Below are 18,206 nucleotides of genomic sequence, written 5' to 3' on the forward strand. Positions count from 1 at the left end.
AAAATTACCTCCAAGTGAGACTAGCCTAGCTGGTACTGTAGATTCAAGAAGGAACACTTTTTTATTGGTCCTCTGACTTGTCTTTCACTGCAGTGCACATGGCATTTGATTCATTTCCTTTTGGTGGCATTGAAGAGGTCTCTGCTGGCTGAGAGAGAGTGAGGTTGGTCTTTGGTGCTGCACTGCCTGCAAATATTCAACTACATCCACAGGCTCCACTGTTTCTGGAGACCAAGTACAATATTAAAGCAAAGAAATACAAACAATCTTTGTCTTGTGTTATCCCTTGCCAATCTATCTTGGGGCAGAAAAAGTATTTTTGGAAGAATATATCAAACAAAATAATCTGTGAACTCTTTTTTTCTTTTCTCTTTACCCTTTGGAGAATGCAGGCTGCATTACAAACAGTGAGAGATTTCTTGAGATTCAGCTTTGCTTATGGTAGAAGAATACAAAACGTTGACCATGGGAACAGAGCTCTTTTTATCAAAGCTGTTCCTGCTTACTGGATTTATAAATGACTGAATCCAGATGGATTTTTATCTTAGCCTTCACCCTGATGCTATTTCACTTGGATATCACAAAAGTAACAGTAAGTTAAGACATATTCATGGTTACCAGGGGAGAAAGTTGTGTTTTACTGTATTGACTAAAAATATATATTATTGCCTGAACTGCATACATCAGTGAGTCCTATCCCTAGGTTTCAGATATAACATGGCTGCATGTCTTTGCCTGCAGTGTGATTTTTTTTCCTTACTCCAAATAGCTCTCCTCAAAGTAGCATAGACAACATATTTTCTGATTTTCATGAAATGAAGTTTTGTATATAATATTATAGAATCACAGCACTATGTCTTTAATATTAGAGAAAATGTAAGTACGACTGTCCTGACTTTAATTTTCTTAATTTTCAGTCTAAAGTTCCAGGGAAAATGTTTACCTGGAGAATCTTCTTCAGCAGAACTTCCCTCAGCAAGAGATCTCACCAACAAACCCACAACAATCACTTCTTAAAGTGAAAACATATGGACAGTTCATCAGGGCAGGCTAAATGAAAAAAAAAGTATGCTAAGAGGAAACCTTCTAACCTGGATAAGATACAGACAAATGAGCCCTTTGTTTCACAGGAATCTCTGAATCAGTATTTGCAAAAGAATAATGAGCCATTATTTTCCTGTAGTTTGCATTAATAAAATTTTCTCTAGAAGGAGCAGATAGACAAGTGACAGTAAATGTTGGTTCACAGATATTTATTATATGTTAATTGAGCTATGTGTGGACTAAGTTAGTCATGCTTGCATAACTATTAAGTGTTCATTAGGTACATCATCCCATTATCCCCACTACATATTATATTTTGTTTCATTTGAATCTGGTTGCATGTTTACAACTTAAATATAAGCACTTTAATTTCAATTCCATTATCCTTATTTTAAGATGAAAGATGTGTCGTGGCTTTCACTTGAAATATTACAGTCTCAGCTGTCTTTTTTTAGTCACAGATCCTAGGAAAAATCACAGTATCACAGAATCCTTTATGTCGGAAAAGACCTCTTTGGTCATGAAGTTCTACCTTCGGCTAATCACCACCTTGTCAGATAAACTACAGCACTAAGTGTCACATCCAGCTGTTTCTTGAACACCTTGAGGAACTGTGGTTCCATCACCTCTCGGGGAAGTCCATTCCAATGGTTTTATTGCAGGAGCACAGACACACTTTGGCATTTAATAGGGAATTGTACAATTTTAAGTTTGGCACCATCAGAACTAGACATGCTCAAAACTGTACCCCCAAGTCAGCTGACCAGAGGCATTTGACATTCCAGCTTCCTAATAAGTGTCCCCAGGCTCCTAAAACAACAGTTTAAAGCAGGAAAGATAAATTCTCTAGAAACAAAAGAAATTAAACAATTTCCTAAATGAGTTTTCATTTGTAAAAATACCTTAATTTATTCTTGTATGCTTTTAGATTTCATTGTTCTTGTGCAGATTACACTGATGTTCACAAATACCATTCAGATGAATAACTATTAGCACAAAAAGAATAGTCATGTGGTGTTGGTATCATTTATTATGAATTAAAATAGAAATTGGTTATTTGTTGATTCACATTTTCTCCCCTGGTGCACATCACACCAAACAACACCTGTTTCTCATACAGTTTTTCTACTTGTTTGTGAAAAATCTATGGAGAAAAAACCTATAGTTGTTTTTCAAAAAAGCCTGTCACAAACTGTCTAGAACTTCTACCAAGTACAGCTGACACTTCCATCGTTTGATAAACCTTTAATCATATTCATGCAGCATCTTCATGTCATCAGTGATGCCCTCATTATGTCATCTCAGTAATGAATTATTTAAGTATTTTAAAATTACACAAAAATAACTTGGCATGTGAAAATTAAAATACTCCAAAATCTTTAGATCTGAGGCAATGAAATATATAGTATTAACTGTTCTGGCATTAAAAAATGCAGGACATGAGACATCCAAGATCAGCATACAGAGATCATTTATAAAGTATCTGGTCATTTATAAAGTACATTTCTTTTGTGTGCAGTCATGGGCCTTTCACTCATCGCTTGCTCCTCCTTCAGAAAATAACTTGAAACCTAAAAGCACATTCACTCCCCTAAACTTATCAGAGATCCTTACAATGTTGGAGATGCTTTTCACTCCAAGAAATCTCCCTGTACAGGAATTCGTGGTAACATAGCCAGGCTTTCCAGCTTCTCTGTTTCCTAGTGAGAATGGATTCTTTTGTGCGTGGGTATGGACATTGGTGTATATGGATACTGATTGATATGGTATTTATTTTTATGGACATCTGACAATCACACTCATGACAGCCTACAGTATGCCTCCCAGGAACAAGTCTAAAAATGGGCAGAAGCCAATTTTCCTCCTATCATGTCAAATTAATAAATATTTTTATGAAAGTTTGAAATTAAAAGGTTATTTAAAAATAATCACTATTAACACTATATTTACATATTGCTCAGAGCTGTGAGAGCTTGCAAATTATGTAAGGTGCTTCATTCAAATTTTAAATCAGAGGCCTTAGAATACAAAATTTTCTAACATATCATAATGAGATTATAAGAGCAATGTTTTTGTGCAGTGCAGTGTACTAGTGCTTGCAATTCATGTTCATTGTGAATTACTACTTTTGTACCTTCAGGAATTCAGTAACTTATATCAAAGCTGGATATCCCACCATAAATTTAAAAATGCACTGAAGGTATTTTAAAAACCATTGATGTTCTGCTGTTGGGCTTAGGGAGGAACTGGAAGAAAGGTGAAGTTGTCAGCACAGTTTGTACTGAACTAAAGCATGGGAGGTCTCACCTAGAGCTCAGATAATATTAATATGAAATATTTTTCTATGGAAGGATTCATCATACAAAATATTTCTTAGGAAGCTTTACATATTAGAGACTTTCAACCTTTTTCCCAACAGCAAATTCACTGGGCTGTACTGAAAATAGATATGAGAAATATTTATGTCTGTGTACACAAATTTCCCCATGCCCATTATTTGAACCAAAATAAACTCTCTAGTAAAAAAAAGACATCTTTTTCTGGGTGCCAAGTTGCATTAGTTGCTTCTCTGGATATAGGGAATTATTTAAACAACCACACAGTTCTTCCAGAATTTTTTCCTCTTCTCCATTGGCTCAAATACCTTGGGGACTGATTTCTTCCCAGGATGGAGTCTGTTGAAGCTATGTGATGAATTTTTGGCAATGAAGCATTTTTCCTGTAATGTTCTCCATACAAGCACATTCTAGCCGCAAGAATTGTTGTGTAAAGACTGCCGTTGGCACCGTTGCTCAAAGCAGGGAAGAAAGGAGACTGCCACTCTCCATAAATTGCATCATGAGAAAAGGACTTTCAGCCCAGCTGTAAACAGACAATTATGAGAGGTTATGCATTGCCATCATCAGGCAACCAGTGGAACTAGGAGAATGAGTCTGTAAAGAGCAACACATACTGAAAGGTGTTTTGGGTTTTAAAAAATATGTTAAGCGTAAATTGCCTTCAGATTAAAAAAAACAAAACAAAACAACCAAAAAAACCAACACCAAAAAACAAAAAAAACCCCACAGAAAACCTAACAATAACAAGCCCCCAGAATTTAATGTTGAGAAAGTATGTGCATGGCACTTGTCATTATCAAGGGTTCTTACTGGAAAAAAGTTCTTTTACTGAGTAGCAAAATGTCATTTTTTCTATTTAGCAAAATATTCAGCAGAATACAATATATGGGATCTTGCATTTCACACAAGCTAGGTATAAACTCTTTCAGTTTAGAGAGGAAAACTGTTCACAACACATTGAGAGTCTTCTCCTTCTCTTTGCACTGTTTATTCTCACACAGGCACTCTGCCACAAATATGTAAATCATGAACACCCCCTCATACACAGTCTTGCATTCATTGCTATCATAAAAATGTATCCTATAATTCTTCTCTCTTTTCCTCCCCAAATTCTTCATTAAAAGGACATTTCTGACTGATGTTAACTGGAACAGGAATTTGAACCTCAATCTCCAAGTTTTTGTTTTGAGATATATAGTGCAGCTTACTTCTTAAACCCTCTTAAAGAGGGTACTTGCATGTCCCACCATCAAGGATAAATAATGCACTGACTATCCAGAGACCCCAGAGATCAAAGTGAATCTAAAAAATGATGGGATGTAACTAGACTGTTAAATGAATACAGAACCTACTAGCCCTGGGTATACTACACAAGAAGATAATTAAAATTTCATCTTCCCTTGCTTCTGTTACTAACGTAAGAAGTTACTTCTGAAGCCAAAGACAGGAATGGATGGCTGATCTTTTCCTTGTTTTTATAATCCTACATTCATAGAATCGTGGAATACCTTGGGTTGGAAGAAATATTAAAGATCACCAAGTTCCAATCTTTCTGTGGGCAGGGACATCATTCTCTAGGTCAGTTTACTCAGGGCCCCATCTAACATGGAGCTGCCAGAGGCATCCACAGCTTCCCTAGGCAGCCTGTTTCAGTGCTCCACCACCCTTTGAGTAAAAATTTCCCTCCTAAGCATCTACTCTAAACTTACCTTCTTTCAGTTTAAAACCACTTGCCCCGTCACTATCTGCCCACATAAAAAGCACCTTTTGCTTCTTGAAAAGAGAGGGAGTGAGTGATGAAGTGATTTGCATAGTTCTATGCTTTAATTACAGTGCAACCTTTGCCTGATGACACAACTGTCCTAATTAAGTACCATTATGCTACCCTAGGGGCCTTGATGATTAAGCCCCAATTATGTGGAGTATTCATGATGATGGTAAAAACATCCCATTTTCTAATTGTTGCAGCACACGGTAATGATGTAAACATTTCTCCTGGGACCAAGGGATGCAAACAGTTAGACAGTGCTTTTAGAGACCCAGCAACAATTTCCAAAGCTGAAGATTTCTAAAACATCAAGAAATGTTTTAAGTTGCATTTAAGGCAATCTAAGGCTTTTTGAAAATACTGCAAGAGTGGATATGCAATCAACAATGGATCTTGGAAGATCCAAACCCCAGTTTTTCTTCGACCTTTCTTAGACTTCAGTGGCAGAAGTCAGTGTTCTTCAAATGTCTGTCTCCAATGCTGGAGTTTATTCATGCACAAGATATTTCTCTTATCAGCAAATTTGTCAGATTTTTGCCTAGTCTTTGACTCTTTTTTATATGACCGCTCTGTTGCCTCAGAATTCTTACTCTGATCAACATATATAACAATTCTTAAAGAAATGCACATGAATGCATAAATGTTGCATAATGTCTAATATGCTGACTGGAAATGCTGAAATTTCCCCATTGAACTGAAACAGGGAAGAAATGTCTATATTCCGATTAAAGAAGACGCATTTAGCCAACAGACACATACTGACGCTGTGAAAATTTCATTTCAGTATAAGCAGCCACTAGCTTGAAACAATAAAAAGACCTTTGAAAGTTTCTTTCTTCAGAAAGTAGGACAATGTGACAGTAACAGAAATTTTGGACAGATGTGAGTTCTCTTTTTATTTGTCTTTGTCTATTTAAAAGGTCCAAGGTTGAACACCTGCCATGGTGATCTTCTCTGCTTGGACTTTGACAAATGTAAAATTAAGCTTGTTGAGATAATATTAAGACTCATTGCTCATGGATATAAACATGCAATAAATTTTAAAGCAGAAGAAAAATTAGTGTGTAATATTGTCAAAGGAACAGCTAAATTATTTCCTCTTTGTTCAGTTCCCAAATGTAAAATTGAGTTGTTTTCTAAAGCAAAGGAGTAATATAAATTAAAATATGATGAAGGCCAGAAAGGCTAAAAGACCATAATTACAAAAGTATGATTTGCATGAAAAAAAAAAGTGGGATCAATCCTTAATCCTTAAAAAGGTGAAACCAGGCATTAACATATTCTGAAAATCTAACCAAACTGTAAAATAGGTTCTTTAAACTGTCATGACAGAGCTTGCTTTATACTTTATTAATTAAGTTGTTCAGTAGCCCAACATTAATAAACAGACCAAAAAGACAATCCACATACTTGCCAAAATTATTCCTTTGATCATGTGGGGGGGTTTTTTCCCTAAATCACACCTGTTCATAATAAATGAGTTTCATTGTCAGAGTATGAGTTGTTCATAAATTTGTGTGGGCAGTCACCTGTGAGATGAATGCCTTACTCTACTGTTCCTGATATCCGTCTTCACTTTGCATAGATATGTGTATCTTAAGTGATACATGTGTGAATGTTAAAATGATGTTGAAAATGTCACCTCCTGATTTCCTCTGTCTGCTGGAAGACCAGTATAGTACTATGATAGTGCAGAAGAGAACAAAGTTCAAGTGAAGATTTTGTTAAAATATAAGCCAATGCCTTAGGAGGTAATGTAGTGGTTTTATTTCTGACTTGTATCATCAGTCTCTCTGTTTCAGTCACACAAAGCAATTTCATTATGCAGGCCTTCAAAATAGTATTAATACTTCTAAGCATGGGGCAAAAAAAGTCAAATAATGGATACAGTTGGGAAAATGTTATTTAGTCATTGAAAAATGCATCTTCAAGGCAAACAAGGAATTAATAGCTATTTTTTTGGCTGAAACAAAAATGTCAAACTGTGTAAAACAATTTTTATGAAATGTAAAGCGTAACTTCAAACTGGACACTGTCAGGAAAGTCTTTAGCAGGGTGAAAACCTAGCTCAGTCTTCCAAGGACTTGGCAGAGGAACCACAAAATTGTGAACTAAGCCAGCTCCAAAGTAGGGTGAGCAGTGGGACTGCATCATGAGAGAAGCACGGGCATAGTCCCCACTGCCCACAGGAAGACTGAACAACATGGTCAGACACACCACTTGCTTTGAAACTATTACACGGGGTTACTGATCACTGAAACATATCTTATGTATCTTACGTGTATGTCAAGACTAAAACATTCTTTTTTTCCACTGTCTTTTCAGTCCTTTTTCAGCCCTGCACTAAGAGATCTGGGGGTGCTGGCTGGCATCAGGCTGAATGTGAGCCAGCACTGGCAGCCCCCCCTCCCTTCCCTTCCCTTCCCCTCTTATTCTAAGAATAAGTTGCAAATTAGATTGAGAACTACACTGGCAGGTATGTCCATTTTTTTCTGTGTCTACCTTTTCTGGGTCCCTAGATGCAATCAGCAAAACTAAAGCAAGTGTTTGAAAAGGCTAAGAAATGCCAGTCTGCCACTAAAAGTTGATTTGTTGCATCTTTTCCACCACACTATGTGAAAATGTGTCTTTTTTTAAAAAGAAAAGTCATTATTTTTATCATCAGTTTGGTACTGGCATCTGCCACCCCAACAGCTGTCACTCTTATCTAATTGGCCATTTTGGAACAGGAGAGGAAATTTTATTAAAGAAAACTTGCAGAGGGATATTATGAAGTTAGTCCAATATTCCATTTAATTACTACAAAGTGATAGTTTTATAAACATTTTGCATCTGCCTTTTAATGACAAAAAATTAGTTTCTTAAGCAGTCAGTCTCGGGCTGAGTGATTCTGGCATAAAAACTAAAGTTCTACTGATGACTCAAGGAAATCATTCTCTTTGAAAACAATTCTGTTCATAATGAAAATAAGTTTATTTGGATTTTTCCTCCTTCATATCTATGGGTACAATCACGAAAATAAGATATTCATTGGATGAGTAATTAAATATCGTATGATTTGTTGCTCAGTTCAGTTAGGTTTAAAATTTGAAGCTGCTTGGCACATTGGCCAAGAGAAATGCAGGTTTTACTAGTAAATGTGCTACAGCTGTTTTTAAAAGCTGGAATTAGTGATGTTAGTTTCTTGCTTCTTTGCCGTTTGTGCCTGTGAACTACTTTCCTGATATATGTTATATAGAACAATGGCACAGTGTTAAACTCTGTTTGGCTGTCATTTCAGGCAGTTAGGGCAGAAGCAGTGAAACAAAATCAGGCTGTTCGAATGGACACAGGATGAATATGAATTTAGGTAAAAAGAGACAGGTTTGAATGTGTCTTATTAAACAGAGACAGTATCTCAGGTTAGCACAAGCCTGTGCTGTCACTAAGAGATAATTAATCACGTAATTAAGGGCCTTTACTTTTGCATATTTAAACATACACCTGCTAATAACTGCATACAAGTACCTTTACACCTGCAAATAAGTACCTTTATTTGATGATAGCTCAGGGTAAACATTTATTCAGATAACTACACCCCAGAATCAAACAGCTGGAAGCATTGTCACTTGAAAGTTTTATTGGACTGGGTAATATTGCAATGCAGACACAAAAATGGTGGCTCATACTCAGGGTCAGGTTGAAGCCCCTTACAGAATAAATGTTGGTGTATAGGAACTCCAATATCGTAACCCAGCATGACAAACTTTATGTATCTGTATAAATGTGTAAAAATTGGGTTTTTTCCAGTACTAGCTTAGGGAGGAATACTGCCCTCAGTAAGAAGCCCTGCATGTGACAGCCAAGCAAACTGAAGAGCATACAGGGCCTTTACCAGCCACCAGAACCTGCAAGTCCGTTCAGCTGATTGTGAGATTGGTCCCTGACTTGCCTTGGGCTCAGGCCAACTAACAGTCTCCCAGACAAAACTGGGCATGATTCAGCACTCCTGAGGTCTCAGGTAACATTCTCAAAAGGAAGTTTTGCCAGAGTTTGGAAACTCTGCCGTGCATAAACATGACTTATATTATGCCAGCTGCTTTTTGTGCCCAGAATATTTCTAGACATGTTTTGTGTATTAAGATAAAAGTAAGGAGTGAAGATTCAGTACACTTGAAAACTGATTTGCAGAAATAAGAAAAACAAAAGGAAGAAATAGCAGAAGCTATTACAGCTTCCTTGTATGGGGTGATCTGTAGGTTTTTTTGAGATTAACTAATGCTGTATAGTCTGGTTTTTTGTTTTCCAGAACTCAGGTTGAAACTCTTAAAGCATTCACTGCCCAGTTTGCAGGGTTTAAACCTCTTATTCTTGACTCCATCATTTGCACTTCTGACCCTTCATCAGGCTATGTACTTCAAAACCATTCAAAAATTACATCTACCTGAGTGGTGCTTTCTTCTAAAATATGTACTTTGTAACCCTGTTATTTCATCCACAACGCTTAGCAGTCAGTGTCAAGGGTAGATTTATAGATTTGGCTTTGATCTTTTCCAAAACAGTTTGCATACTGCTCTTTTAGAACTAATTTCTCTGCCATTGACAGGTCATAGAAGAGACTTAATTGCCAGAGAACATCTGGATTGAATGAAGGGCATAGACCAAAGGTAAAATTTTCGGTCTGATCTCACCTTTCCTCTTAGTTTGTCAACATTTGGTGTTGGTTGCCCGTTGTTTTTCCAGGGTTTTGCTTTTGGTGATGATATTGATTGATTGATTGATTGATTGATGGATGGATGTGTTTTAGGAAAAAGAGATCACTTCAGACTGGTGAGAGGAGCAGATTTTTATATATGCATACTGTATGTACTTCTGTAGAACTGATAATGATGCCCCTTCACAAAAATTAACCTCTGTTTATTTACCCCAATGTGAAAGGGTGCTATTTGCATTGCTGGATTTTCACAGTATAATTTGATGGGGTTTAGGTAGCATTATTACTATTACTGTTATTATTTTTTTTGTGTTTGTTTTTATTGTTATTATAGGATTGTTTTCCTTTTTATTTCTAAATTAAGTACTCTTTGGAGGAATGTGTATGAGTTTTTTGGGGCATTAGTTGGAATCCTGAATACCATTTCTTTGAAGTTTGAGGGAAGAATGCAGGCCAATTTTCTAACTACCTATAGTTTAGGTCAGAAGAACTGTATTTGAAAATATTTTTAAAAACACATTTTTTGCTGTTAACACAGTTAACATGTATCATGCATATCACATATCCCAATGTTAACAACAAAATAATGTGTTTTTAAAAATTTAAAAATATTTTAAAATATTTTTTATAAATTTTATAGATTCTATGTAATTTAAAATATCTTATAATATTTTATAATATTTTAAAATATTTAAAATCACTAAATATGAAGTAGAACTCATTTGCATATCTATTAATATGCACTATGCTACATGAACCTGCATGATGCTGTTCTCTAATCCTTTAAGGGCAATATTTCTGGATTTGCTTCAGCACAAACAGTCTACTACTCTAGAGATGAAAATACACCAATCTATTTCTGTACAGAGGCATTTTCTTTCATAAACCACATGATCATATGAGGAATAACTGGAGAAAAAAAAGGGAAAGGAAAAAGATACATTTCCACATAGAGTACAAAATTTACATAAGTTATCTTGGTAACTTAGACACAAAGAAAGTAATTCAGATCTGAAGAAAGAGAAGTAGCATTGTAGCCCTATGTTTGCTGCCTACCTGTGCTGACTTTGGAAGTTCATCCTACAGAGTCTGTTCTGCAGATCTTCAGTCTGTTTTAGACAAGCACAGAGTTCCACACCCAAGGTGCTGTAGCCTCCTGCCATATAAAAATATTTTCAAAAAATGCAGGAGAGACAGTGAGTAAAAATTATACTATTTTGCTTTTTCTGCTTTTAGATAGGATGATGAGTGCATCGAATATTTATCATGGGAAATATCAATGTACTTTTCCACTAAACCAGAATAAACAGGTTTATAAACTTACATTATTTAACAGTGTGGAATTCGCTTTTGTCTCAAGGCTGCTGTAACTTGCTCCCTTAGACTTCATTTCACTGGCAAATTCCTCTTTTAATATAAGGTAAGTTTGGAGTCACTACCCAAAATCCTGCCTGGGGGAAATTAATTAAAATTATCTGAATCAGTTTGTGCAATTCTAATATTAAATAACAAAGGGAGAATTAAATGTTTTCTTTGGGACTGACATGATGCTCTGTTTCTCTCTGCTTATACTTTCCCTGACAGTCAAGAGAAGAACTTCAAATAACTTTCTGAGCTACCATCCACATTCTGGAATGCTTTTTCATTTCACACAGCTCATGAAAACAGAAGCTTTTAAGTGACATTGCTTTGAGGTTCAAGTCACAGTTTCCCCTTTCTTCCATTCTCTGTCTTGCTGTCTTTCTAAAAGTTAAAGCAACAAAATGTTGAAAAACTATTTCAATTGATTCAGCCATATTAACTTCATTTTAAAGGAACCTTGGACTGGGTGGAGGACCTGCTTGCATGATTTCAATTTTTTGTCCTTGAATAAATTGAAAGATAAATTACATGATAACATGATCTATTTAATAATGTACTAAGATATGAATTCTACCTAAATGACACAGACAAAAAATCGGTGGGAACCTGTATGAGAAACACAAACCCTGTGTCCATCCACTGTCTGGATTATTTGTACCACATAGGACTCACACCAGAATCAGATCACAGCATGACAGTTTCATGCTAAAGATTTGTGAAAAATACTTACTCTGTGTGAAGGCAGAAGCGCTAAAGCAGGAAGAAAGAGACTAAGTCTATTTAATTCACCACATTAAGAAAACATTCCTGCACTCCAAGCCATGACATTAAATTCTTACTAAAGTTCAAAACACCTTACAAAAGTTAATATCATAGCTAATAATTATATTCAATGATTTCTCCCAAAACACAATTATTCTCCTCTTTCAATGTCTCTATGACCAAGACTGTGTCACTGAGCAATGAAAATTGAGAAAATTTCTCATCTGAAATCTTTAAAACTTTCTCAGACAAAAAAAGAAAAAAGGCTTAAGCAAGAAAGTTTTGTAATGGAAAGAGTTTGGTAACGAGCCTTGTCTACAAGGTCAAGTTCTGTCACACTGTGAATGAAAACAATTTTGCAGAGTATACGTGTTCCCAGAAACCAACTGAAAGTCAGTCTAGTCTGTGGAATATGGATCTACTGCATGCTGTAAACGAAGAAACCATCTGCATTTTTGATCAGCTGTGTCTTCCTCTTGATTTTTAGGTATTGATTAATAAAAATTATATATATCAATAAACTAAAGCTGATATTCAAAAGATTCAGCATTACAGTTCACAATGTAAAGGAGTGTATACCCTCTATGTTCTGGTTAATTCAGATCTGCCCATGCAGCAGAAATACTGGCATGACTTGTACCTCATCTAAATACCCATTAATGCAGTTCTCAACAATGTACATAGCTTTTTCAGGAGAAAGAGGAGAAATAATTCCTACTGAGTCATCAGAAAAAAGGATGTTACCTCTATCTTGTGAGTTTCACAGAACTCATTTAAATTCTATGTAAGTTCTCCAGCACTTTTGCTTTCTCTTGATGCAACTTCTCATTTTCATTTAAGTTAGAGGTGGTAGTGAATCAAATTGGAACAAATCAGAACTGACAAACAAGTAATTTTTTTTCAACGGTAACTGAAATAAAACTCAGTAAAAGTAATGAAGTCTCCCTGCACCAAATTAAAAATTTAGCTAGATCTCTGGAAAAAAGAGAATGTCACAGACCTAAACTTAGGAATGGCTTGGGTTCTGACATCACTACTAACTAACAATTGTGTTTCTGAATCACACTAAAAAATAGAAGAATTCAGAGTCAAAACTTAATTATTTTCTTCTGGTGATGGTTAAAAGTGGTCTTAGACACCTCTAGCAGTTTCCCAGCCAGTAAAAATATTTATATATTGATCAGATTTGAATAAACTCTGAGAAGTCTAGAAGAATTGCCTTGATGCACTTTTCTACTGTCCCTCTAAAAATAAGAGATGGATGAAAAATGAAAAGAGGTCCATATACCATCAACATGAAAAGTCAGGGTTTTTTGCCCTGTCTGAGAAGTTTCCCTGTTTATGACACCATTATGCAGGCTGGCTGAATAAATTCAGCAAAACTATTATTTCTTCTGTTATTCAACAAGCAAGTGCAGAGCTGCCTTTTATTCATCATCTGATTCTTTTAGAAAAACGCTTTTAGAAATCTGTGTGCAGTTACCATCTGAAGGTCAAGCACAACAAAAGTTTGGTACCATGAAGGACAGTAGGGCTCTCTGTGGTTGAGTTTTTTTGTAAAATAGCTGTCTGTATTGTTTAACTGTGAGTACAGAACACAGATAAATCAGTCTAGTGATTTTTATTGTTTGAAAATCAACTAGAGAAGAAACGTAAAGACAGAGAATCCAGCATTTCAGTAATTACATGATTTGAAAAATCTTTAAATTCATTAGCTCATGGTCTTTTCTGCCATATAGCACCTGTGGAAGATAATTATGGACAGGACCACAAAGACAGACTCCCACAAAAAGGAACACTTTATTTTCATTGGTTTGCTGAAGGCAGATCATGACAGAACAAGCGTTTATCTGATGGATCTACAATGCTATACTGAACATGAGAAATGTATGCTTTTAGTCCATTTTAGCTGCCTGCTTTGGGATGTAAAGAGTCATGTTGATGCAATCCCAGTTTGCCCTCTTGCCTACGAAGGGAGCCCAGGATGCCTGGGTCAGTCTTGCAGATAAACTACAAACAGTGCACCAAGATCAAGAATTCATTGTTTAAACAAGCAATATACAAAATATAATTTTAAGAAGCACACATGAAGATTCCACGCTTGTCTTAAAGTGCTCCTTTTCAGTCTCTTACTATGGTACTCAAAAGTACTGTTCTACTAATTTAAGGTGCAAACCACCTAAAGATGATGGAGATTTATTCTGCTTGTTCACCTGAAAACTGATATTTTAAACTTTGGATTTAGCAATTTTTCACACTTCCATTGTTTCTGTATTGAATATCCATTGATATTTTATAGAAAAATTGAAAAGATTTGGGGGTTCTGGTTTAGCACTGAAAAGTCACTGTTTTTCTATCATAATTCATCATCTGCTTCATCAAAATTCCGTTGTTGTATTCCACCTTATTGACATTGACAATTGACAAAATTAAGCATCATAAGGTTACTCCTTATCTGATATTTAGTCATGATCATTTAGCCCGGAAATAAGAAAATTTGGCAGATACTTCTAGTGACTGAAAAACTGAAATCTGCAAAATATATAATAACAGGCCCATAAAAAATAGTTGGCTAAATCATGGTGAAATGTACCTGCTACAAGTATTTGTACATCCACAAAATAAAAATATGACAATTCTGTATTCTATTCAAAGGATTTTGTGTTTAATAGGCACAGTGCATTTTTTTTACAAAATAAAATATTTCACTTTGCATGTTAATTAGGTTTCTCTAAAAATTAGCATTTTAACATTTTAAATCTTTGAAATTATGCATCTTTTCTTATGTCTCATATTTCAGAATTAAATTCTGTATAGCAAACTTTACTTTTGTATGCTGCTGAAATGGCCAAAAAATGGTTAGGACAAAAAATCTTAATATTTTCTTTGCTGTTTTTTGACAATAAAATATTAATTAATTTTAATGCCATTATAATTATGATTGTCTGGCAAAGGTATGTTTCTCAGTGACAACAGAAATTAGTGAAGTGATTAGTACTTTGTACTGCTGCCCCGTTGTTATTTTTTAAAAAATGTAGTTCTCATTCCCAGGTGGTTATTTCTCGTTAGGTGCAGACATGTACATGAAATACTCTTTTATTCCATAAACTTTCAACACACAGTTTGAGACCTGAAGGGACTTGTGATTAATCACTTAATAATTGGATCATTCCTTCACTGACAACAAATTATAAACTACATAAAAGGCCCTGAGCTCCATTGTTTGTGAGATCCAGATTCCTCTAGGGAAGCAGTACATTTTACAGTAAGACAACCAGCACATGCAGCAAAAATGCTGTTCCCTATTCAAATGCAAAAAGGACTCGATTGCACCATACTACCTTACACAGCAGTGCTGCTTGCTAGCAAGAAGAAAGAGAAAAAAGGAAATAAAAGATATCAAAACCTTTCTGATCAAGTTTATTCATTAAAACTCTAATTCTTCATTTGGGCCAACTTACACAGCTCTCACTGGCTCTATTGAAAGTGAAATATCTTAGATTGGCTAGGATTTAGCCCAAACATAAAAATTACTTTATTCTCAACGTAATGAGAATGACATCCATGAAAATACCTTGACAATATACAAATATGAGATCAGATCTTGAATATCTGATCTTTGAATTTGGGGATAAGTATTTCCATCAAATTCAGTTTTACAAGCTAGGTAGAAAGAAATGCTTGGTTATGACACTTCATACAACTATAAATGTGTCTGTGGATTCAAGGTGAGCCAATTCTGAGATAGCACAAAGGCTGTAACAGAATAGTTTGGATAAGACTGCTCTTTCTTTCTGTAAAAAACTATTTGTCAATATTCACTTCAATATCTTAATATCTTTCTCTTCAGTAGAAGCAGGTTTGTGCACTATGCATTTAGCCTCCCAATAACTGAGTTCAATGTTCAATTACTTTAAGGTTTAATTCTTTCCTAATTAGAGGTAACTGCCTTGAATTAAACCTTGGTTACATCTTACTGAACAGCTGCAGAAGAAGAGTAGATTTAATTTGTATTTGCATTGCGCCACAGCTCAAATTATTTGATATGGTTAAAAGTGTAAAAATACTAAATTAATGTGGAAGTATACAAGTAATAATTTTAAAGCACTTACTAGCAAATACATACTCCAGCGGAGAAACAACAAAGAGCATTTCTTCCTTTTTATTTCACTTGAAATTTCATAAAAACATGCAAATATTGCTTTTGATTGTTACATAGATTATGATTCACAATTAAATATTTGGTGGAACAATTCACTCAGTGTGCTTAGACATTTCAGGTCACACCAGAGATGTGTGCACACATACACATAAACACACACACATTGATACCAAATGCATGAGTAGAAGACAGCTAGAAAGGACTGTACATTGTTTTTAAGGCCTCTGAATTCACTCCCTCATGAGCTCATCAGTCCAGGAAACAACATATCCCTTCTAACAATAAGGGGAAAAAAAAAACAAACAAACAAAAAAACAAACCAAGAAACTACTAATTCACCAATATTTTGAGATTTCTATGTTATTACACATCCCTAGAAACAGAGCTGAAAATTGAATTTGGAGCAGGGGGACATAGCAGGATATTTCTGTCTAAAATTTCTGCTTAAGCTACCAACCTAGTTTCACTGTGTTGAGGTCACTGAGCTATAGCCATCCTACAGTATTGCTTTGCTGGAGGTTTTGAGGTATTGGAAAAAGGAGCTAACAGAGGCAGGCAGGAGATTGGTGCTGGCTCAATTAATTGAAACATCCAGAATTGATGAGTGCTGTCAAGAGCTCACTATGAGGATGGCTATCAGAGGAGCCTAACGAAGTGACTGGAAGAGATCAAGGTTATTACAGGAGCTGAGGGAAATGACTGAAAGCAACAAAAAGCAAAGGGAGAGCACAGTGTAAGAAAGTAGAACAATACTTGTAAATCAAATCATGCATTCAGGAGTGGGTAAGATGCTGGTGGAATTGAAACACTGCACAGTAAATATCAGTTTCTACTTACCAATGAACAACATATCACTAGCATGACAAGATGATATTAACTTATTTAGTTCTGTGATAGTATGATTCTTGTATTTCATATATACTTAATGACAGATATAACAGCCATTTTGCTATTTTCTTTCTGGCTGAATTTCCAAAACAAAGCAAAAAACCCCATTAGTACATTTTGGTTTTCTTTTTTTTCAAAGATACCTTGCTGAATGTACCTTTCAAGTGTTCTAAGTAGCTGTGATCACACTGCAGAATGTGCTTGGCTGAGTGAAAAAATAGTAATGGATATTTTACAAAAATAATTAAAAAGTTAATATAAGCAACATGTAGTAATATACCAGAGAGAGGGAAGCGGGCTAAAGCACACAGAATGAAAGGCTGAGAGACAGTGAGGATGTTTTACCAAGCAGCCTAATCTTTTAAAAGACCACAGAAATAAAAACCTGTTAGCAGGTTCCATGGGAGTCTGAAGATTGATTACATGTCCTGCTTCCTCTGTGCTTCCTGTGCTGAGAATATATTTTTAAACTGCTGATTTCACAACCTGTGGAAGGGCTGACAAAAGAGGTATTGGCTGTAATCTAGATATAAGATTGAAAGGTCCAGAAACCGCCTAGAGAACATGACAAATATTTCTGTTTCTCCCAGCACTTCAAAGAAGTGCAGTCACCAAAGATGTGAGCTCCTTGATTGATAACAGGTGGTTCACGTTGCATAAGCCTTCACTTTACAGCTGAAACAGACATAAAACAAGAAGTCCTGGAATAAAACTGGTCAAGTCAACCAAGTCAATGAATTTTCTCAAAATACCTGTATTTTCCCTACTCAGTAGACAGATCTTCAGTCAGTGAAACTTATACCCATAAGAACAAGCATTCCCAAAATTTCAGGAAGGTAACACAACCATAAAATCCACTAGATGAGGACCTGGCATAAGAATTTTTCTTGAGTTATTTAACTGAAGTTTTTAATGAAATAGCTGTTTCCTTCCATTATTTTTTCCAGGTGCTGGTTAGACTCATAGTAACATTTAGACTTGCTGTTTCTGTTTGTTGGCTTGGTTGATCTGGATATTTTCTTATTTTGTTTTGTTTTTCATGGATTGAGGTTATTTATCACTTTGCCAAAACATTTGCAGGATCAATCTCCTTATTTTATTTGATCCTGTCGTCATTGATTAAATAATAATAATGTATTTAACCTTTAGAATCAACTCTTTGACCTCTCTGACTAGATTTCGTAATCA

At 35.4% G+C, this 18,206-nt stretch overlaps 1 long non-coding RNA gene across 1 annotated transcript; it reads right to left on the bottom strand.

Annotated features, from left to right (window-relative positions):
- Positions 1–1,238: 1,238 nt before the first annotated feature.
- On the bottom strand, positions 1,239–10,979 carry LOC136290180 (uncharacterized). The gene is made up of 2 exons (XR_010721028.1): positions 10,901–10,979; positions 1,239–3,906 (listed from the first exon to the last, which is right to left on the bottom strand). It is a non-coding gene; the product is annotated as an uncharacterized lncRNA (long non-coding RNA).
- Positions 10,980–18,206: the final 7,227 nt, after the last annotated feature.

This window comes from Chamaea fasciata, unplaced genomic scaffold, assembly GCF_029207755.1.
Source record: "Chamaea fasciata isolate MVZ Bird 193981 ecotype frontalis unplaced genomic scaffold, bChaFas1.0.hap1 SCAF_5, whole genome shotgun sequence".
In the NCBI taxonomy this organism is placed as follows: Eukaryota; Metazoa; Chordata; class Aves; order Passeriformes; family Sylviidae; genus Chamaea; species Chamaea fasciata.